This window comes from Pleurodeles waltl, chromosome 1_1, assembly GCF_031143425.1.
Source record: "Pleurodeles waltl isolate 20211129_DDA chromosome 1_1, aPleWal1.hap1.20221129, whole genome shotgun sequence".
Taxonomy (NCBI): Eukaryota; Metazoa; Chordata; class Amphibia; order Caudata; family Salamandridae; genus Pleurodeles; species Pleurodeles waltl.
In genome coordinates, this window is record NC_090436.1 from 746,231,202 (window position 1) to 746,255,083 (window position 23,882).

Here is a 23,882-nt window from a genome sequence, read left to right on the forward strand (position 1 = left end):
TTGCTCCTATTGCATGCTGCCCAATGTTGAGGGGAGGCTCTGCGCGGTACATAGGACTAAGTGAGCCCGATAGTCTTTCAATATTGGCTTGGGGACAAAGACAGCAACAATTGGAGGAGAAGGAACAACTCTACAACTACAGACCCTCCTCCGCCAAACATAAGCTACACCTAATCTCCAAGATCCAAATCTTTACCGTAACGTCCGAATTGTACCCTGTTTCACACCCAGGGGCTTAGTGTACCACCTATGTCATGTCCAGCCATCCAAGCGGCTAACATCTCTTACTTGTTTCAGACACCACTAGTGCTTAAGAGAACGGTTAGTGCTGGGAAACCCTTTTAGATTAAAAAGCATGATAGAGGTGTTGGCCCTATATCACAACCAGAACCTATGCGTACAATCTGTGTCACACCCAGCAGTCCAAGGGTTGAGGCCTCATCCCTGTGTCACACTCAAGAATCAAGCGTACCATCTGTATTTTACCGGGAGGTCCAAGCAGAGCCCTACATCACACCCAGGACCATGTGTACCATCTGTGTCTCGCCCAGTGGTCCAAGCGGAGCCCTATATCACACCCAGGGTCATGCGTACCATCTGTGTCTCACCCAGCAGTTCAAGCGGGTCCCTATATTACACTCAGAGTCAGAAGTAATGCCGTCTGTGTCTCACCCAGTGTTCCAAGCGGAGCCCTAGTTTGCCATACGTCAAATGCTGGGACTAGGGATCACATGTAGTCTCTTACCAACTGACTGCAACTTCAGGATGGACCTCTGCCATGCAGATTCAGCAGAACTTTCAATTAATAGCAGCGTCTGCTCATCTCTCTTTGCACAGATGTTAATCCTTTTTGGGTGGGGTTTGCCTTCCTTCGCCTGCAGTCTAGTCTCAGAGGACCAATCTCTCCTGGCTGACTCTCCAAAATGTTGCACAAATGGTGATTTACCTTAAAGAAATGAAAGACAAGAGGTGTTCAGCAAAACAGGAACACTTGGTTTATTTAAATGCTAGGGCTGGGAGAGTGCAGTAGCGTCAGGGTCTGATGACTGTCTCTCAAAGTTGTAGAGTTCTGCACACCCTTATATACAATTCTTTAGGGGTTATAAAACAATTTTTTACATTCTTTGCAGAAAGGAATCTGGGCCTAGTCTCAGAATCATAAATCTGACCATCTGATAAGTGTGCAGGTGGGTCTCGATCTTGCGTGTACATATTGCGAGCCAGTAGGTAAAGTCCAGATGTCCGGCATGGGAAGCAAGTGATCACTGTGTGTTGCGTGTGTGTGTGTGTGTGTGTAATGTGCTGATTGGCCGAGTGCTCCTAGCTTTGTGTGGCATCTAACTTTATGGTGTTTTGGGAACGCGCACTCCTCTGGGTAAATGTGTTCTGTTAGGGACCAATCTCCTACGACTATTGCGGTGTCGCTGTCTATCTGAGGGATTGATCTGGGTTTTTCCTGTTTGGCTATTTGTCTAAGGGCTATGTGTCACCCACCTGTGATCTGTCAATCAGTTGCTTCAGGCCTAGGTCGCAGGGCTTGCCTGACCACATATTTCTGATTTTGGATTGATGAGGAGGTCACATTGGGTGGAACTGACAGCAGTGATGCGAGTACGTTGTTATGGGCACACATATCGTGGTGCACATTTACATTGTTTTTATCTCTATCAACACATCTTTAACCCAATGGTGCATCATATCCTTTGCCAGTGGAACCCAGCTGCTCAAGATTATGGAGCTCAGATTCCTCTCACCTGTCAGATTTTTCAGGACATGCAATGGTGGTTGGAAGACAGTGAATCTCAACAGGGACCACCCTATGTGTCAGTCTCTCCCCCCCCATTGGTCCTTTTGGCTGATGCAAGTGGAGTGGATTGGGGGACAGTGCTGGGGGAGTCACACAGCTCAGGGAGTGTGGGTCAGGTGTGAGGTTCTTCACTCCTCCAATTGGAAATAATTTGTTGTTGAGATGGTGTCTCTGTTTCATTTTTTCCCTTTTAATCAAAGGTTAGGGGGTTTGTGTCAAGACGGACAATCAAGTGACAAGGTCTTACTTATGTTGTTAAAGAGGGATTGTTCACTATCTTTTTCTGCTTGCTCAGGAGATTGGGCTGTAGTCAGAGTGGAATCTTTTGTTTCTGACTGCAGTTTATCCAGAAAGGGAGAATTCGCCTGCCGACCAGCTCAGTTGGAGGTTTCCTTCATCGATTAAATGTGTCTCTCTTCCAGAGTCTTTCAGGAAATATCCTCAAGGTTCGGGGTCCTTTGGTTGGACCTATTTGCGATGGAGGAAACTGCATTGCTTCCCCTCTTTTGCTCCCTGACTCCCCCTCCACAAGCTTGGGCAATGGATGTTCTTTGATTCCCTGGCCTGAGGGCCTGTTGTATAGCTTCCTTCCCAACCCCTTGATTCCCAGAGTGTTGCACTAGATACTGGATAGTAACTGTCATATTCTTCTTGTGGTTCCAGGGCCGGACAGAGGTTGTGGTATCCTGTTCTCCTTCAGTAGTCTGTTTGCCCCCCTTAGTTCTTTCCTCTCCAACCCTCCCCTTTGTCTCACATCAAAGCTGTTCCAGGATTCACTGCAGCGCCTCCATCTGGGGGGGTTGACTGCTGTAAGACTGACTTTTTTGGCACAGGAGTGTTCAATGGCAGTTGCGTGTGTCAATCCAGTTGTCTTTTGATCTCTGAAGAGATTTCACCATTTATCTGTAGCATACTGACTCGTTTGTGACTGTTTGTCACCTTTGGGATTCTTAATAAGGGATCTCACCCAGTGGATTAAGGGCCTGATTATGACTTTGACGGAGGGGATTACTCTGTCCCAAATGTGACAGATATCCCACCGCCGAATTACGAGTCCATTATATCATATGAAACTCGTAATATGGCGGGCGGGATATCCGTCACATTTGGGACGGAGTAATCCCCTCCGCCGAAGTCATAATCAGGGCCTAAATCCACTATTATGGGGCCAATAAGGTCTCTTGGTTGGCTATTTCTTCTTAGGTTCAGAGTCTGGCACCAGGGGCGCTTAAACTTCTTGGGTGGCTTTTAAAGGTGTATCTGCTACCTGTAAGTCTCCTCACACCTTTCCCTCTCACTATTGCCTACAGTTGGGTGGGAAGGTTTTGGCAGCTTTTGGAATCAGTATTCTTTCAGCAGTTTCTGATGCTTGCTTTGTTTTATGTTTGTTTCTTTTCCTTTGTTTAATGTAATAAACTCAGTGGATTATTGCATTCCAGGCATTTTGGTGTATTACTGTGGTGGCAGATATTCATCACTCTTGGGTATTGTCTCAAGCATGAGCACTGCATCCAGGAAGATGGACGAGGAGGTAATGCCCCAGTTACTTAACAGTTACTTAACAGTAATCTTCATTACTACAAGCCCTAGTCTTCCTTGATGCAATCCTGTGTTGCCCCCACTATCCTAGGGGTAGGGTGTTGTTAAATTTTTATGTATTTGCCCTTTCAGATTGGTATGTACTGGATGTGACATTGTGTGTTCCCTTTTGTGGTGGTGCATGTGTAACTGTGGCCTTCTTGGGGAAATATTTGATTTTCTGCTATGGAATATGTTCTTCCGGAGGGGAGAAGGAAAGGATCCTAAGCATGAAGATTGCTTCAAGGAAGGCCAGGACTCGGAGTAATGATGATTACCCATAAGTAACCGGGCATTTCGCATCACTATTGGAGGCAGCGGCTGGTGCCTGACCCACACATTCCTCCCTCTGTGAAGCTGACAGTTACACACAATGCACCCTTATGAAAAAAAAAAAATGATTTACTCTTTTTGTCAGTGTGTTTGGAGGGAGGCCTCTTACGGGAATGTGAGCTCTGTGCAGAGAGAAGGATATGAAGTTTAGGAGGGGCCAGGAGTGGCTGGGTTGGGTGACGTTGCTGTGCTCTTATGCTCCTTCAAGAATACACATTTGCAGATGGGAAACAGCATTTCTGAACCCATAATTCAACGAGCAGTGGCCCATCTGCTATGGCGGAGGAGCATCGCCCCGCTGCTGAAAGCAGAAAAATAAAGTGTTGATAAATGTATTTTATTATTACTTTATTTTTCCACTTAGTGAGGGTGGGAGGGTCCAGCCATCCCCACGTCACCAGGGAGGAGGAGTGGTATGTGCACTTTTAAGTGCACATGTCAGTTTGGTCAGCCGTCTGAAGCCGGCCAAACTGACATGCAAACTCTCCACTCGGTTGTGTTGTACAGTCTGGTGGAGACCAAGCGCAGGCTCCCACTCCCTCCCTGAGGGGCATTTCTGCCCGCTCAAGCCAATCCCAGCGCTTCTCTCATGCTGCAATAAGCATGAGAGAAGGATCAGCCGAGGCAACTCATTAAAAATTATATATATATATTATTGGTCAAACTCCCACCTCCCCCTGCTCCCCTTGCTAACCCCTCCCATCCCACCCCTTCCTGGCAGCAGCCTCTACTGAACCAAACCTGATAGAGTGGGATACTGTTGGAAGCAGTTAGGGTAGGCTATTATGTTTGGTGTGTTTCTTTTTAAGGATAGTCACTGGAAGCAGCCAGACAAGGAGAGCTCAGGATAACGGAGGGTAAGAGAAGGGAAGTTTAGCATGAGAGAAGTACTGGGGAGACATAATTGAAGATGGAAGGAACGACAGCCTGGGCCTAGTGCAGGCAGGCAGAAAACAAAGAAGGTAGTGTCTCCTTTCCCCACTAGCGTATGTAGTGCAGTGGATAATTTGCACTCCAATGTCAGTATTGCTTAGGTTAAAGGTAGTGCCTTTTGTTTCTATATCCTACATTATATGATTATTTAAGCAAGCGCTGAATGATGTGGGTTGGAATTGATTCCCGCAGTTCATAATATATTTTTTTCACGTTCTGCCTCAATTTCTTACAAAACATTGGCTCGCAAAACACTATACATGCCTGGCCGCTGGACATGGCGTTTGGTGGTGCCATGGATAGGTATGTATGCAGTCACTTGTGGTTCTCCCGTGATACGGTATTCTCTGTAAAGTCCATGTACGTGTATAAAGAAAAGGAGACCAGTTACAAACTGCTTTGTTAATTCTTGCACTGTTCAGTGCATCACAACGTTTTTTTAAAACTATTTTTGGGTGGTATGATGCGGCTTAGACAATGGCAGTGTCATACAAACGTCACGTGTGACACTAATTACTAAACTGTCCAGAGACATCTGTGCAAAAACTTAGACTAGAGGACGAATAGTAAGTATGGCGTACCCAGGATCAAAATGGTAAAAATAATGGGGCATATTTATACTTGTTTTGCGTTGAATTTGTGTCATTTTTATTTATGCTAATTCGGTGCAAAATTAACTCCATATTTATACTTTGGCGTTAGACCCTTTTAGGACCAAATTTATGGAGTTCAAGTCATTTTTTGGACTTGGAAACCTACTTTGCTTCAATCACATGCAAAGTAGGCATTCCTGTGCAAAAAATGACTCTATGGCCTTAGCGCCATTTTTATCCCCTGTGTTAAAATCACGCACAGGGGAGAGGAGGAGTCAAATAATGGTGCAAAGCTTGTTTGCACCATTATTTTACACCTGGGTTAGGGCTGGCGTTAGGGGATCTGTGGGACTATTTTCATGGTGGAACACCATGGAATGAGCCCACAGGTGCCCTCCCCAGGCCTCAGGGACACCCCCACCCACACCAGAGGGACAGCTGAGGATGGGGTACCCCATCCCAGGTAAGTATAGGTAAGTACAGGTAAGTATTTTTTTTTTAAGTGCCATTGGGTGCCCTGAAGTGGGCCCCCCTACATGGCACTGGGTGCAATGGCCAGGCCCAGGGAACCCTGGTCCCCTGTGCTGGCCATTGGGGTGGTGGGCATGACTCCTGTCTTTTCTAAGACACAAGTCTTGTGGTATGGATGGTTTTGCGTCGCTAGGCTGGTTAGAGTCACTTTTGTTGACTCTAACCTGCCTAATGTCATTTTCTGGTGCAAAACCCCCTTCTTCCATATCACCAGCCCCACCCTGCTAACGTCATTTTTTTTTTTTACGCTAGCCTACCCTTTCCACCAGCTTGCACCATTCCATAAATATGGTGCCCGGCTGGTGCTCAGAAATGGTGCAAGCCGGTGCCAAACTTTTTGGTGCAAAACTGCGTTGATGCAGTTTTGCACCAAAAGGTATAAATCAGGACCAATATGTTGGGCTAAGCATGCCATGAATTGACAACATGCAGGTTTTACCCATTCTTTACGGGTGAGCCAAGGTGACTTTTGATACGGACTCTCCAATTGCAAGAGGGAAGATTGTGTGACTGCATGTACATCTCGGAGGAACATAACCCTCCAGGAGGCGCTTGAAGGGCCCCTGAACAGAATCTTTTGTCAACAATACAAAGCAGATGTGAGCTATTTCCGTTTGTTAAATCACCACCACCATAGCAAAGGTTTCGTTTTACATAACAATGTTGCCCTTGGACATAGTACAGCTGACCTGTTAACCCCATAAGATGTTAATTATAAAGCTTTGAAAGTAAAATATAAGCACAGGCTATCCAGGTCTGAGGGACACACGCTGAACCTTTGAGCCAACCGGCTTAGGAAAGAGGGCCGCGCGGGAAGCGCTTTCTGGGAAAAAATTGTGAAAGAACATTAGCACACGTAAAATAAACACGTGGGGTTTGGAGGAAATTAAATCATTTAGAAGGATTACAGCATGTTCAGATTTTATTTCAAACGACAGGCTGGGGTGTAGGAATGTTGATACGCAATAGAAAAAGCCAATAGTTTGGGATGATTCTAGTGTAAAGCTTCGAGCAGAGATAGCTACTTGGCATAGCTAATGCCTGAACTAAAGAGGCTCTGGCCTCGAAATAGCTTCAGCTTTCATTCCAGCATTATGTTTTCAAAATCACTAGTTTAACAGCATTTGTGAACAAGAATTCTCAATTCTAGGTGTGCTAACGAAATGAATAACTGACCAGAAAGAAAGGTTCTGAGGAAGATTTTACCCTTTCATATTGTTTCAAACAATGTTTAACCAAAAGTTTATGATCTGATGGAATGGCTGGAAAAAGGGCAAATCTAGTAGCTGATTTACGCTTTTGGAAATTAGAAATGAAGGCCCATATTTATACTTTTTGACGCTAAACTGCGCTAACGCAGTTTAGCGTCAAAAAATTTAGCGCCGTCTAATGCCATTCTGAAGCGCCATGCGGGCGCCGTATTTATGGAATGGCGTTAGCCGGCGCTAGCAGACCGGCGCTGCCTGGTGTGCGTGGAAAAAAACCACGTAGACCAGGCAGCGCCGGCGTAGGGGGAAAATGCGTTAGGGCGTCTTAAAATGGGGCAAGTCAGGTTGAGGCAAAAAAATCGCCTCAACCCGATTTGCGCCATTTTTTTCGACGCCCAGACGCCATTTAAATTACTCCTGTCTTAGTAAAGACAGGAGTCATGCCCCCTTGCCCAATGGCCATGCCCAGGGGACTTATGTCCCCTGGGCATGGTCATTGGGCATAGTGGCATGTAGGGGGGCACAAATAAGGCCCCGCTATGCCACCCAAAAAAAATTAAAAAAAAAAATTTTTATACTTACCTGAACTTACCTGAATGTCCCTGGGGTGGGTCCCTCCATCCTTGGGTGTCCTCCTGGGGTGGGCAAGGGTGGCAGGGGGGGGTCCCTGGGGGCATGGGAGGGCTCCTGTGGGCTCATTTTGAGCCCACAGGCCCCTTAACGCCTACCCTGACCCAGGTGTTAAAAAGTGGCGCAAATGCGGGGTTTTTTGACCTGACCACTCCCGGGCGTGATTTTTGCCAGGGAGTATAAATACGACGCATTTGCGTCGCCGTCATTTTTTTAGACGGGAACGCCTTCCTTGCATCTCATTAACGCAAGGAAGGCGTTCACGCAAAAAAATGACGCTATTTGCGCATACTTTGGCGCTAGACGCGTCTAACGCCAAAGTATAAATATGGCGTTAGTTTTGCGCCGAATTTGCGTAAAAAAAAACGACGCTAATTCGGCGCAAACGGAGTATAAATACGGGCCGAAATATCTTCTGGAGTAAAAGTCCTACGTGCTAAATCGAGCACTCAGACCTCAGATACTCTTTTACAAGAGACTAAACAGAGTAAGTAGAAAAGCTAGTTTCATGGACAGAAAGTGTTATCAGGCCGGGATTAAAGGAAATTTAGTACCACTGAGACATCGCAAAAGGTAGAATATATAGGCTGATGGGCAGCTGAAAATCTGATTCTTTTTAGTAATTTGGGAACTGAGGGATCTGCACCCACAGGCCTGTTAACAAGAGGTGTAGGGCTGGCAGAGATTTCCGATCTGTAAGGCTTAATTGTTCTGTATAATATCCCTCCTGAGCAGTGCTTAATTTATAAAAAAAAGAAGTGCCTCGGCCCTTTTAAGGAGGACACTGCAGCTTGCACTGCCTATTGCCTTTGATAGCATTGTCAGTGAGCACCTACACATCCTACCAACCATCACACTGCTAAAAGTGTGATTATTCAGACTGTTCGAGGCCCCCAGAGCGTTAGGAATGGCTTGGGCAGTCGGTATTGGTTATTTTTCATGTATATGGAATCGATAAATAAGTGTTGTTTTGCTCCTCTTTAATTTTGCTCCTCTTTAAATTACCGATTCAGCAACCTCAATGTGTCAGCTGTCTAAAGTGCTGGTGTTGGCAATTAAATGCCGGTGCCGAGCACCGGCATTCACAAGCGGCTCAAATTAAGGACTGCTTCTGAGGCTAAGAAGCTTGGAAATTTGGCAAACTGCTGCCACGGACTCTGAATTCTGTTCCACGCAGCAAGGCCACCTATTCCAGGATGATTTATTATTTTATTAGTTGCGCCCGCCAGTCTTTTTTGATGAGATTAATAGGCCATGCCATTCACAGATTGTGAAGAGTTATGAGAAGATGATAGTTGTCCAGAGGGTCCAGTAGGGCCACCCTCCTCATCCTCCAGTACAGGTGGAGATCCAGAAAAAGCGGGAGAATTATTGGATGGATGCATGAAAGCCCCAGAAGGAGCAGGAACCAGCTCTATGTTGTCCACAATGGTCAGTTCAGATGAATTCCGCTCATTGAGTCATGACCACAAGGGCTACTCTCAAGATCATGAAGAAGGGGAAGGAGGAATAAACCAATCTCACAGAATTCTGTAAGAAGGCCTCTGTAGCCACTGCCAGAAGATCTGGTCTCTAGCTGAAAAACATGGGTAACTGGAAAGTCATTTGAGATGTAAAGGGGTCTAGTGTGGTGAGGCAAGGTGGCCAGCAGGGGGAGTATGATGACGATGCACTTTTACAGGAGCAGTCTGCAGTTTCTCCATTGAGCCAGCAGGTGGTGCCTGAATGCACACTATCACCCACTGAAGGTGCCCGGGAGGTGGGGGTGGCAGCACTTGGGGATTGCAGAACATTGGCATCAACACTAAGACAATGTAGCTGGTATTGTGTGAGGATGGCAGGCCTGCATTAAGGTGGCACGCTATTAGCAGTAGAGGACCAGAAGCAGATGCTCAGTTTCAATACTTGGCAGCCCCGTTTACTAAAGACAGAACGGTCCTACCTGTTTAGACCCATTACCTAGGAGGCGTCCATATTACCTAACCTCTCTCATTAAAGAATGAAGGGATGAGTTGTGGAAAGCTTTGGGGGGAAGGTTGGAGAAGAGATGAAGGAAGAAGTTGGGGACCATGCAGAGGAAGATATGCAGCAGTTGGGCAGCTCAGGAAAGAAGGGGGACAAGGAAGAGAATAGTGAGTTTGGATACTGGCAGACAGGCACCCAGAGAGGTGAGCCAGTTAGAATGATCCCCCCACTCCCATAGGCAGGACCAATATACTCAGAAGTTGGGGCAGCTTGGGGTACTCTGTGGGAACAATCCTTGTGAAGGAGGCCAGAGCTGTGCAGTTGTATTCAGTCAGGTCTGGGATGGATGGCCTTGGCATGCTGGTCTGAAGAGAAAGAGTGGCAGACTGCTGCCTTCCCAACAGCCAGGGAGCCAAGATCATCAACAGTTTTTGAGGATGCAAGGATGAAGTGGGATGAGTATGACGGAGGAACTGCTGATAACTCAAATTAGGGTGCAAGTAGTTTTGATGGTATGGTGGGCAATGTAAGAGAAGAAATAGTGGAATTGGACTACAAGGATGATGAAGAAGAACTGGAAGAAAAAAGCTAGCACATTAGGTGGAGACACCCAATGTGAAGGAGTGCTGTTGTGAAGGAGAGAGGTAGGGTTGCTAACAATGGAGAGCAGTCTTTTTTGTATCAGATTAAGAGGGCAACTTGTTTTGGCAAGTTGAAGACGACCAGGGGCGTGCAAAGAGGGGAACTGGTTCACCAGAAGAGGCAGAGAGGAGAGGAGTGTGTGTGTGTTGCGTTTGCAAACAGTGGCACATTTGAGAGAAGTTGAGTGGAGACAAGAGCATAATAGCAATACAACCTTGTTTGGTTACAGGGGGGGAAAAAGCTTTTTGAAAGAAACCACAAATACCTCTAAAGGTGTAGAAGGTTAACAAGTCAGTGGATATCGGGGATATTGGTGTGACTTCTACATCTGAACTACTGGAAAGTGTTAAAGATAAACAAGTGGGGAAGAATAAAGAAAGATAAGTTGTAAGAGTTGGCAAAAATGACGAAATTGCTGAGTTAATGACAGCAACACTAACAAGGAATTGAGGGGTGCCAAGAAGGAGGATACTGACTACATGAAGAAGGTGCCATATATGGGTATAGCCATGCCATTGGGAGCCTGTTTATCTAATTCTACAAAGGAGACGATTTGGAATGAGGAGTTCATTGATGTTTTCAAGTGGCTTCAAAGAGAGATGTAGGCAAAGGAGGGATCCAAGTAAGAGGAGTAGAGCTGTCTGTAGCCCCAGAGTGCCTATTATAGCAGATACATGGACTACAGCATTTTTACTTTTTGTGAGTGTTTATTGTGAGAAATTCACGACACCACCTACATTATTATGTGCTCACCCTCCATTAGATTGGCACAGAGCAGGCAGGCTTAACTTAGGAGGCAAAGTGTAAAGTATTTGTGCAATAGCTCATACAATAACACAGTAAAGACACAACAAAAGGAAAAATTGATTAGGATTTTATAAATAAAACAAGACTAAACATGACAAAAATTGAATATGTAGATCCTGAGATATGCAATTTTAATGATTTAGGTGAAAATAGCACATAGAAACACAAAGTGTCAACAGTGTTTGTCTGGTCGCACTGCACCGGGACAAAGTCACAAGTTTAGGCGAACTGTGATGGAGTGTGGGCAGGCTATGGGGACCCACTTGTGCTTGCTGAACACAGCATCATAAATCCTGGTGTGCGGTCTGCGTAACGTTGCTTTTGCGAGGCTTTGCGTCGATCGGCATCGGTTCCGAGAAGCTGTGCAATGATTCTTGGTGTCACTTTGTGTTGATCCTGGGGAGCTGTGTGGTGAGGCTTTACGGGGCTTGGCATCGCTTTGCATTGTTCCTGGGGAGCTGTGCAGCGAGGCTTTGTAGGACTTCACGTCGCTGTGCATCAGTTCTGGTGGGCTGCCAGCTGCGCGGTTAGGCTTTGCAGGGTTTGTGCTCTCTGGCGTTGAGTCTGGTGAGGCTGACAGCTGCGCGGTGAGGCTTTGCGAGGCTCCACGTTGCTTTGAAGCAGTTCCGATAAACACTGCCAGAGGAATAGCACCTTATGCCCAATTCCAGGGCAGGGTAGACTCACAGCTTGTAGAGTCCGGGTGCAAATGGTTCAAGTCTTTGATGTCCCTGTGACTTGGGAACAGGAGACAAGCTAACAGGCCCTTGGAGAGCACTTGTGATGGGAAGGTAGAGTCCTTCCAGTTGCGTCAGGGAGCAGCAGGGCATCAAGCAGAAAAGCAGTCCAGTTGAGCCCTTTGAGCAGCACCGCAGGCTTTGTTACAGAGTCCAGTTGTAGGTCCAGTAGTGTCTGATCTGATGGGGTCAGAGACCCAGTACTTATACCCAAATGTGCCTTTGAAGTGGAGGTTTTGAAGTGCACTAGTTCCCTTTCAGCCCAGTCCTGTCTGCCAGGAGATCTGTGTTAGGTGATCAGACCTTTGAAGTGTAACAGAGAGCCCCTCCACCCTTCCTACCCTGAGGGCCAAATAGGGCCTAATGTAGGGGTGACTTATATGAAATAAAAGGGGAGTTTATGGCTTGGGACAGGGTTTTAAATACCATGTCGTGATCGCAGTATAGCTACACACACAGGCCTTGCAATGGCAGGCCTGAGATATGATTAAGGGGCTACTTATGTGGGTGGCACAATCAGTACTGCAGGCCCACTAGTAGTATTTTTTTAACAGGCCCTTCCACATTTAGTGCACTTTACTAGGGACTTATAGGTAAATTAAATATGCCAAATGGGTAGAAACTGATGTTACCATGTTTAGGAAAGAGAACACAGGTATTTTAGCACTGGCCAGCATTGGCAACGTGCGAGGTGTACTAAAAACAGCAAAATGAGTTCAGAAAAATTGAGGGAAACAGGCAAAAAGTTGGGGGAAGATCACTCCAAGGTTATCAGTTCTAACAACTACCTATACTGCAAGAATAGCTGGCTTTCTATCCCAATTCAGACGTCTCAACTTTGTTTGTTTGGGGTTTTCATAAGTGGTTTTGCCTAGGTTACCAAGGTCTGAGACTACACTACGTCATAGACATCCTCCAGTCTGCCATGCAAATGCCACACACTGGAAGGGAAAAGTCCTACAAAGAAGTGCACGAGGGCAGAATGTTGGTGTGCTTTGATACTTGGCCTTAGGAGTACTAAGTGGTATCCCCCTTTAGGATTAGTTCCAAATAAATCAGCAGTTGATTTTCACTTGATTCATCATCTCTCATGGCTGGAAGGACTATCAGCCAATGATTTAATTGCCAGGGAGAATGTAGTAGTCCAATTTGCTTCAATGGATCTGGCTTTTGCTCTGATTAGAAGCTGAAGTGAGAGTGCACTGCTAGCCAAGTGTGACATAAAAACTGCCTTCGACTATTGCTCATTAACCTTGTCGACTTAGTTCTTGGAGATCTTTTTTGAAAACCAGCTTTTTGTGCAAAAAAAGTATTACCCATGGGTTGTGCTGTATCGTGTAAGCTTTTTGAGATTTTCAGTTGCTTCCTGCAGTGGTGCTTCCTATCTAGTACAGGGTATGGGAGAGTGACATTACTTGGACTACTTCCTATTTCTGGGGCAGGAGAATACTGATGATTGTTTGAAAGCAGTCCAAGAGTTTGAAAGATGGGCAGAAGAGTTGGATGTACTCCTAGCCAAAGGCATGGAGAAGCACCCAGTATATCAGTTCATGGGGGAGTGCTACTGGAGCTTTTTATAGTCTTTCTAAACTGCTCTGTAACTGGAAGGTTATAAGACAAGAACAGAAGCTAATAAGTAGTGCAAGAACGCATGATGCTTTAGCACATCTGTTTGGTAGTAGGGAGAGGAGGGCAAATAACCCAAACCAGATGACAGCAATAATTGATTAAATAGCAAAGAAAACAAAATGAGTGAATGGCAATTTCGAGTGAGAGAGTGCAAAAAAGAAAGGAAAATGGAAAGAAAGGAAGCAAAACTGAAAAAAGGCACAAAGGAAGCATGGAAAGAGGGAAAGAAACATGGCAAAGGTGAAGAGAAGGAAAGAAAGCAAGTAGGAAGGAAACGATGGAAAGGAGAAAGGATGGAGAAAAGGGCTTTAAGAAGAAAGGGAAGGAACACAAAAGCAAAAAAATGGAAGAATGGAAAAAAGAAACCAGCAAAATAGTATGAAATTATGGAAAGAAAGAAAGAAATAGGGAAAGAAGGAACTAGAGCTTGAAGGAGAGAAGAAGGAAAAGAAACAAAAAAGGGAATGAATATGAATACCTGTGGTCGTTCAGAGGAAGAGTCAAGATCGCTCACTTTACTCACTCATTTAGTGCTGTATGGTTAAAAGATTGCAGATTTGTATTTTCCTGGCTTCTACCCTGCCCCTAGCACCCAAAATGACTGACGTGCTGTATACCATTTTGACTTTTTTGGGTACTGAGATTGACAATGTGGCTATGGTAGCTCATTTGCCAGGGACGAAGGTTGAATGAGTTACCAAGTTAGTGAAATAGACCATTTCTGCAAAGACATTTGAGTTAAGAAAGATGCAAAAGCTGCTAGATCATCTAAACTAAAACTATATGGTGGTGAGAGCAGGAAAAACGTCGGTAGACAGCTAAGTTTGCTTTGACTGGTGGAGTCCTCCCTCAAAATAGAATTTACATTTCAGCAGCAGAGTTGATTTGGAAGTGTGGCTGAGTTTTCTACAGAATCTAAATATTGTTACCTTATGGTCACTACAGTATGAATTTCTTTGTCCAATTCAAATTTACTCAGACACTACAGGTACATATGGTTTGGCTTGTTCTGGGATGGAAGATGGTGTTCGGAGTGGTGGCCTCCAACTTGGAAACAGCAAGGATGCAGCATAGCCTTTCTGGATTTTTCCCCTTTATTGGTAGCTAAATCACTGTGGGGCAAGTCATTGGCTAACAGAAAATGTGTCTTTCAATGTTGATAACTAGACTGTGGTGCAACTTGTGAATGGACAAAAAGTGAGAGATCTCTAGTTATTGAAGTAATTAATGGGTTAATGCTGGGTTACTTAATGTTTAACATCGAATTTAAAGCAAGACATGTGCCTGGAGTAAACAATAACATAGTAGGTGCTTTATTGTATTCCCAGTGGCAGAAGGTCTGTTGGCTAGCACCAGGAGCACTTGCTCAGAATACAGAAGTACCAATAGAGGTCTGGAAGTTTGGAAAATAGCAATTATCCAGCTGACTGGGCATTCTTTGGCACCCGCTACATTAAAAGCTTACAGGTAGGTCTGGGAAGAATTAATTACTGGAAAGGCAAGAAGGCAACATCATGATAAACACAGCTTATGGGAAAGGCAACATGATGTGGTAGATCTATTCTAAGTTGATTGACAAAGGTTTGTCTGCTGTGACCATTGCAGAAAAATTGACAGGCATTACCTTTTACAGCAAAATGTTCTGGGGCTGTGAGCCATCTGCTGCAGAATTGGGTAGCTACATTTTGAAAAGTGGGGGGAATGAGCATGGTAGGATACCTAGAGGTATGGAACCTATATCTCTTGATTTGTTAGGTTTGATTTTAAGTAGATTATCGCAATTATTGTTCACATTTTTCATGGTTTGATTGTTTTTTGTGGTACTCATGGTTTCTGAACTGTTGGGTAATGACACTTTTTAGGTGTTAAATTAGAGAAATACACTTGCAGTTTGGGGTGCTCTACACCTGGTTGAAAAAATAAAAAATGGTCCACAGGGACCCGGGTAATGTAAGACGGTTTTCTTGAAGTTAGGAAGAAGGTCTGTTTGCTAGTATCTATATTGTGGATGTCCTGCCAATTGGAGGACCAGCCTAGCGGAGTGATTTTTCACCATCAGGATGGTAAAAGCTTAAGTGCTTTTGACCTTTTGATAGTCCTGAGGAAGCCCTTTATACATTTGCACAGGGACTTTCAGAGGTTTAGAACCCACTCTTTTCGGATGGGGTGGCAGCAGAAATCACAGACTGGGCTGTGGGAGGAAATCATCAGGAGGATGCTGAGATGGAAGTTGTTATACTTGTCAGTTACACAATGGTTGCTAAGCGATTGTTGTGCTTCAAATTTGTTTTACTTTTTTTCAGGTTGTGTTGCTGGGACTTGGATTGTGTTATTCACCATTTGGATTGATGGTCACTCCATTTGTTGGGTGGAGAAAGAAGATAAGAAGAGGCATTTTGGTGTGGGCCCTGGCCTGTGCTCTGACTATTTTGATGTTAGATTGTGAGCCAACAGTATGAAACGGAAACAGTTGTTACCATGGTTTTCAGAGCTAGTAGCTTCTCCTGTGTGCCCAGACATGTTGTTAATATACATGGGCAAGAATGATTTGGTGCAGGTTTTTAAAGAGCATGAAGGAGGACTTATGAGTTATGACAGACACTGTAAATGTTGGAGACTATCTGCATACCTGTCCAAATAAAGCATCCCTTTTCTCTCTCCATATGGTCTTCTTTGTATGCTATCTTGCAGATACAAAAGGCTTCCATTTCTGCACAGATGGTCCTAGTAATAGGTGCAATAACATGACCTCAAACCCCTGTCTCACGCAGTACTTAACAGCTTCACTTCTGCCTCAAATTACAGTATTTTATAAAAAATACTGCAACCATGAGGAGACTAGGACAGAGTAAATTGCTTGTGGCATTGTAACGTTTAAATTTTTATAAAAATCTAGAGGTGCATATTGTACCAGCTACTTTTCTCCTTTACATTTTCCTGCTTATTGATACTATATGTTATGAAGATTAATGACTAATGGGTGAGGGCTTTCACATACCTTTTCACTCACTTGGTCATAGAGTCAGCTGATATTAACCTTATATGCATTGAACAGGGCAGCAAGCCTCAATACTTCAGCACTGAACAGGGCTTCTGCACTGTCCTGATCCTGGGAATTCTGTTTGGGAGCAGCTGAAAAATTTCTGTGCACTCCTTCACATGCAGTATTTTCACCCATCGACTCCTATGTCTCAGTCTCATTCCCTGTCTGTCTCTCTCTCTCCATGTATACCTTCCTATCTGTCGCTGTCCATATGTCCACCCCACATCTCTCAGCCTGATTCTGTCCTCTATTTGTTTACTCCATTCTTCTTTCCCTTGGTCTGTCCCTCTGTTAGACCTATCAGTCTTATGGTGGTCTTCCCCCAAACATTTTGCCTTCACTTTCCTATTTTTCTGAATTCATTTTTCTAGCCTTTGAACTCTGTGCACTTTACCACTGCTGACCAGTGCTAACGTGCTTGTACCCACTCCCTAAAACATCATTGACATATTTAATTTACTCATAAAGTAAAGTGGTATACCATATATCCAGGGCCTGTGAATTCAATGCTACTAGTGGGCATGCAGCTCTTATTGTGCCATCGACTTATGTAGCTCATTGAAACATGTCCCAGGTCTGCCATTGCAGTCTAAATGTAGTTTTAAACTGTCAATTCGACTTGGAAAATAACCATCTTGTCAGGCCTTAAAGTCCCTTTTTATTGTAAATCAGTCACCCCAAAGGTAGGCTTTAGGTAGCCCATATGACAGGATGCCTTGCAATTGAAAGGTTGGGTTTGTGCTTATAGTGAACAACTCACAATTTCATTTTTCACTACTGTGAGGCCTTCCTCTCCCATAAGATAATGTTGGGTTGCCATACTACATTTAATGAGTGCTAAAATGTGCTTGGGAACAGGTAGAGATCACATGTTTGATTGTAATTTAAAATCCTCTTTAAAGGTAAAGTTGGGTTTCAAGTTACAGTTATGCAAATGCTACTTTAAGAAAGTTGGCATTTTCTACCCTAGCTATTTTATTCCTGAGTCATATGATTGGGTGCTGTGAGCAGTTGGACTATGTTCATTCCTCCCACACAGCCACACAATAGCCACACAATATAGGGATTAGGTGTGCCTGGATGGGCCATCATTGGCATGCTGTGGAGGGGGAGCTGGGCAAAGCTTCACAGCTCCACCTGAATCAGTGGGCTGTGCTCTGCTTTCACATAAAGGACTTCACACTACCTCATTGTTCATGCAATTAGGCTGATGCCAGGACGAGGAAGGCATGAAACTCCAAGCACTTCTAAGGGAATTCTCTAAAACGTTCTCCCACAAAGAAGGCACGAGGTATAAAAATGAGACCATCAGAGCCACTGTTTAGTTCACTTTCTGGACCTGCAGAAGGACTTCAGAGAAGTGTCTGCTGCTGTGGCCTACTGTGTTCTTCAGAAGACTGATTTGCTGCACCTGGAAGGACTCTTCCGCTGCATGAAGTCTGCCTTGAACCCTTAGAGGCAGGCCCTGCTGCCCAAGCCCTTTTACATTGCTTGAACGCAGGACTACCAGAGTGATTTGAAGGGGCTAGTTGGCCGGCCCCTTGATCAGAGCCTAAGGGACAGAAAAGGCTCCAACCATCTTGAACCAGTTTCTGGACCCAGCCTGAGTGAGGCCTAACCCTCCAAGTGGTGCCCTTCCAGTCCTGGGCCTTTGGAAGTGGTACTAAAATTGCCCAGATAGACAAAATCCAAAACTTGGTACGTAGAAAGGTTTTGTCTAAAAAGTGCTCTGAGAACCAAGCAGAGACCGGGAACTACCTGCTTATCGAGCCACCCAAGGTGCATCGTTGGTCAGCCTGACTTGGCGGCAGCTCCCAAAGCTTTCTTCTCTGCAGCAGTAAATCCTATTCAGCAGTCCTTTGCAGGGTGGGTATCCGGCCTCATGGAGCCCTTGTTGGTCATAGCTTGCAGCTTGGTCCCACTGGAGTTTTTTGACTTTCATAAATGAGACTTTCTGAACATAGAAATCTTCACCCCGACTTCGTCCAGTGGCTCCCCACGCCTTCTCATCAGACACCACCCTTAGCCTTGCTCTGCTGAACTTTACTTTCTCAGACCTTTTTCCGCTAAATTTCTTCTAAGTCTGAAGGTAAGCGCCAACCGGGCCCAATCCAATTCTTGTAACCGATCAGCGCTCCATTCAATCAATCAATCAATCACGATATTTATAAAGCGCGCTATGTATCCGTCAGGGTTTCGAGGCGCTGGGGGGGGGTGCGCTGCAGTTAGCGGTCGAAGAGCCAGGTCTTGAGGAGTCTCCTGAAGGCGAGGAGGTCCTGGGTCTGGCGTAGAGATGTGGGGAGAGAGTTCCAGGTCTTGGCGGCGAGGAAGGAGAAGGATCTGCCGCCGCAGGTCTTGCGCTGGATTCGGGGGACGACGGCGAGGGCGAGGTTGGCGGATCGAAGTTGACGTGTGGGAGCGTAGAAGTTTAGTCTGGAGTTAAGGTAGGAAGGTCCGGTGTTGTGCAGTGCCTTGTGAGCGTGGGTGAGGAGTTTAAAGGTGATCCTCTTCTCCACCGGGAGCCAGTGGAGTTCCCTCAGGTGAGGGGAGATGTGGCATCGGCGGGGTATGTCGAGGATCAGTCGGGCGGAAGCATTTTGGATGCGCTGGAGTCGTTTGATGTCTTTGGTTGGGATGCCTGTGTAGAGTGCGTTGCCGTAGTCCAGTCTGCTGCTGACGAGGGCTTGGGTCACCATCTTTCTGGACTCTGTTGGAATCCACTTGAAGATTCTGCGGAGCATGCGGAGGGTGTTGAAACAGGAGGAGGAGACGGTGCTGACCTGTTTGGACATGGTGAGGGCCGGGTCCAGGATGAAACCGAGGTTTCTTGCGTGGCTGGCAGGGGTGGGTGGGGGTCCGAGGTCGGCGGGCCACCAAGAGTCGTTCCAGGCCGAGGGAGAGCGCCCGAGGATGAGGATTTCCGTCTTGTCGGAGTTGAGTTTCAGGCGACTGCTGTTCATCCATTCGGCGATGGATTTTAGTCCCTCGTGGAGGTTTGTTTTGGCGGTGAGTGGGTCTTTGGTCAGGGAGAGGACAAGCTGGGTGTCGTCGGCGTAGGAGATGATGCTGAGGTGATGCTGGCGGGCCAGTTTAGCGAGGGGGGCCATGTAGACGTTGAACAATGTGGGGCTGAGGGAGGATCCTTGGGGGACGCCGCAGATGAGGTTGGTGGCTTTGGAGCGAAAGGGGGAGAGTCGGACTCTCTGAGTTCTGTCGGAGAGAAAGGATGAGATCCAGTGGAGGGCTTTGTCTTGGATGCCGGCTTCCTGGAGGCGGGTCAGTAGGGTGCGGTGGCAGACTGTGTCGAAAGCGGCTGATAGGTCGAGGAGGATGAGGGCCGAGGTTTCGCCGTTGTCCATTTGATGTCTGATGTCATCTGTGGCGGCGAGGAGAGCAGTCTCCGTGCTGTGGTTTTGTCTGAAACTGGATTGTGAGGGGTCCAGGATGGAGTTGTCTTCGAGGAAGTGGGTGAGTTGTGTGTTGACGATCTTCTCGATGACTTTTGCTGGAAAATGGAGGAGAGAGATCGGGCGGAAGTTTTTGAGATCGTTGGGGTCGGCCTTGGGTTTCTTGAGGAGGGGTTGGATTTCTGCGTGTTTCCAGCTGTCCAGGAAGGTGGCGGAGGTGAATGAGAGGTTGATGATCTTGTGGAGTTTGGGGGCGATGGTGGCGTTGGCTGAGTTGAAAACATGATGAGGGCATGGGTCCGTGGGGGAGCCTGAGTGGATGGTGTTCATGGTTGTTGTGGTTTCTGCGTCATCCACGTGGGGCCAGGCGGTGAGGCGGCAGTCGCGGGTGGAGACGTCAGGGGTGGGGTCTGGCGGTGGGCCGGTGTTGAAGCTGTTGTGGATGGTCACGATTTTCTGGTGGAAGAAGGTGGAGAGGTCGTCGCAGAGTTTCTGGGAGGGCGGGATGTCGTTGGCGTTGGCTTTTGGATTTGAGAGTTCTTTCACGATGCTGAAGATTTCTTTGCAGTCGTGGGCGTTGTTGTTGATGCGTTCGGTGAAGTGGGCGCGCTTGGCGACGCGGATCCGTTGGTGGTGTTCACGGTTTGCGTCTTTGAGGGAGGCGAGGTTGTCGGGTGTGCGTTCTAGGATCCATTTCTTTTTGAGCTTCTGGCAAAGGCTTTTGGAGGTGGTCAGTTCGTCTGTGAACCAGGCTGGTTTTTTCTTTCCTTGGTTGGCGGTGGGTTTCTTGAGAGGGGCTAAGGTGTTAGCGCATTCGAGGATCCATTGGTGGAGGTTGATGGCAGCTGTGTTCGGGTCGGCTGCGTCGGGTGGAGGGTTTTTGACGAGGGTGCTGGTCAGTTGGTCTTGGGTGACTTTGCTCCAGCGGCGGTAGGGGGGTAGATGGATGAGATGCTGCTTGGTAATTTTCTTATAGGAGAAATGGACGCAGTGATGGTCGGTCCAGTGGAGTTCGGAGGTGTGGCTGAAAGAGATGTGGTTGCTTGAGGTGAAGAGGGGGTCGAGGGTGTGTCCGGCGATGTGGGTGGGAGTGTTGACCAGCTGGCGGAGTCCGAGGTTGAGGAGGTTGGAGGTCAGTGCTGCGGTGTTGGCGTCGTTGTTATTTTCCAGATGGTAGTTTAGGTCTCCCAGGAGGATGTAATCCGGGGAAGCGAGGGCGTGGGTGCTTGCGAGGTCGGCGATGGTGTCGCTGAAGGGGGCTCTTGGTCCTGGAGGGCGGTATATGAGGGTTCCTCTGAGGGTCGTGTTGGGGTCCGTGTGGATCTGGAAGTGGAGGTGTTCGGCTGTCTTGAGGGTGTCGTCAGTGTGGGTGTGGATTTTGAGGGTAGCTTTGTGAGCGATAGCTATTCCGCCGCCGATTCCGTTGGTTCGGTCTCTTCTGGTAATTTTATAACCGTCCGGTATGGACGTCCATTGCAGCCTGCCATATTTTTGGCGCTTTGATTTTTTAGGCACTAGTTTTTATCTCACACTTTTAAAATTCATAATTCGAGTTCTACTGATTGAATGTTTCTAAATTGGTGTGGGACTTTTGTTGTGTTGTGTTTTCACTTTATTACTGTTTGTCTGCTGCATAAATACTTTTCACCTCATCTTTAAGTTAAGCCTGACTGCTTTTTGTGCAAGCTAGCAGAGGGTTAAGCATAGGTTAATTTAGTAACTTTTGTGGTTCACCCTGACAGGGATTGTGGTTGTTGCTTGAGCAGGGTTAACACCCCACTCAACCAAAGACCTAATTTCTTACACTCCTATCCCTTTTCATCGCTCTCATATGGTGCTTTTTGCCCCATTTTTCCTCTTCATTATCTCTCTCCATTATCACTTTCCTTCCCATGTGTTGACTTCAGGCTACACTCGGCAACACCAGGATGTATAAATGACTTGCTCCATGTTTTTGTGTCATTCTGTACCTGCAAATCCTCTTTTCTCACTTCAGAGATGATTTGACATTCTACTTTTCCATACATACTGCAGGAGATGGATTAGCAACTTCTTTGCTCACTATCCCTTACCCCAAGACTTAACCATGTGGACCACCTGCCTAATCTCATGACCATCAATCCACGAGTCCAGCAGCATCCCCAACCTCAGTACCCCAGAACAGTAAATGGCAAGGTGGCCTCGGTGATCACTGCACTTATCAGCCCTACTCGCATTACCCACTGAGCTACCATGCCAGCATTTGCAGAGATCTTAGCAGGTGTATCAATTCCCCTGGCTCAATGTATTAAAATCAGTAACACAAATGTTTTATGTTTCACATCGCTTTCTTTGAATTGGTCATCGCTTTGCACAGTCTGAGCCCCTCTTTCTTGCTAATAGTAAAGTATGCCAAAGAAAAGCAGCATTGGCAAAGCAAACAGCACTAGTGCAGGCCATGAAAGGGCAGACATATTTACTTTGCCAATGCTTTTCCCCCTTATTTCAGAATACTATGGAGAAGTGCAGGGCTCTTTTTTTCAAATATATCTAGTCTGCTTAAAACAATATTCCATGTGAAAAACAATGAATTAACTTCTTACCTCACAACCTCAAACTCTAGGTGCATCCATTAGCAATTGTACAAACCCTCCTTTTGAAAGTTTGTCTAATGGTAACAATATTGTCTATTTATTACGTTGAAAATGTAATTTCACTCGTAATAATGAAAGTGGAAATTGGTTGGGAAGGATTTCTAGAAAGGACCAGGGGATGCCTCCTTACATTAACTAGTAAGAGCAAGGGTCTCAGGGATCTAAGAAAAGTATTTGGTGGGCATTAAAAGGTAGGAAAAGATAGGTAACATGAAGCAGGCCAATTCATTCTTCTGCTCGAAGAGCATGTGTAGAGTTCCAGCTAGGTTCTGATCCAAAACCCACAGAGGGCTCGTCCCACTGATGCACTTCTGCCTATGTGAGCCTCGGGGAGCATGACAGTTGGTAACAATAATTATTCTTCCATGTTTTCCTCACTAATGAAGTGTATTGGTCCAGCAGAAGGCTGTATCCTCTGCCTTTAAAAAAGATGCCCGGCTACTGCTCATATCACCAACTTTCTCTCCTGCTCATTTTGCATCATTTTATTAATCTGACATCTCTGCTTTGCATATGTTGCCCTTTTGGATTAGTGTGCCTTTTCTAATTGCTTCCAGTTTTGGTGTACATGCACACAGCACCCTTCTGTCCCTCTGGCTAGATTGGTGCTGTGCAGCAGTGTATATGGTGTAGTCACCATACTCTGCAGCTGCACTACTTTTAATGTAGACCACACATCAGTACCCAGTGTGGTGGCACCGTTCCACACTAGAGCCAACCCTGTCCCAGGGTGTGTCTCAATATAAAAGTGACAACCGTCTGAACTTCTCTGCTTGATTTTGTGACGGAGGAGGAAGCAGCATCTGTTCAGGTTCCAAATCTTTCAGTTGATACCATTGCTTTATCTGCATTCCTGTAGTGCTTAGACCTGCTCTCAAGTCTTGAGGTGCTAAGTTCCAGCACACAATCACAGTTCTTTCTTTGATACTTGCTGGAACATCGGGATCCAGGTAAGATCACTTAGTTGGAGATTCTGTTCTTGAACACTCCAACTAAGTGATCTTACCTGGATCCAGATGTTCCAGGCAAGATCACTTAGTTTGAGATTCTGTTCTTGAACTTTGCACGCTTTTCGCAGTTTTGCAAATGTGGATTGCTTTGGGCACTAGGGTAGTCGCAGACTTTAACCTAGTGTTGCAGCTTCATGAACTAGACCCAGCAGCACAGCGTTCGAGACTCACCAGGTTGCTTGCAGGTTGTCAGATGTGTAAGCATTATAGACGCTTCTTTTAATTATTTGTATTTTTAGGACTCCAGCACTGTACGATTTAATCTCAATGCATGAATTAAAGCATAAAAGGAATGCGAAAAAACCTTCTTCTGTGAGCATAAACTTGTCAGGTGGAAGTTTCTGTAATCAGTTTTCTTAATGTTATTCTACACGAAGGTTTAACAAATCTGTGTTA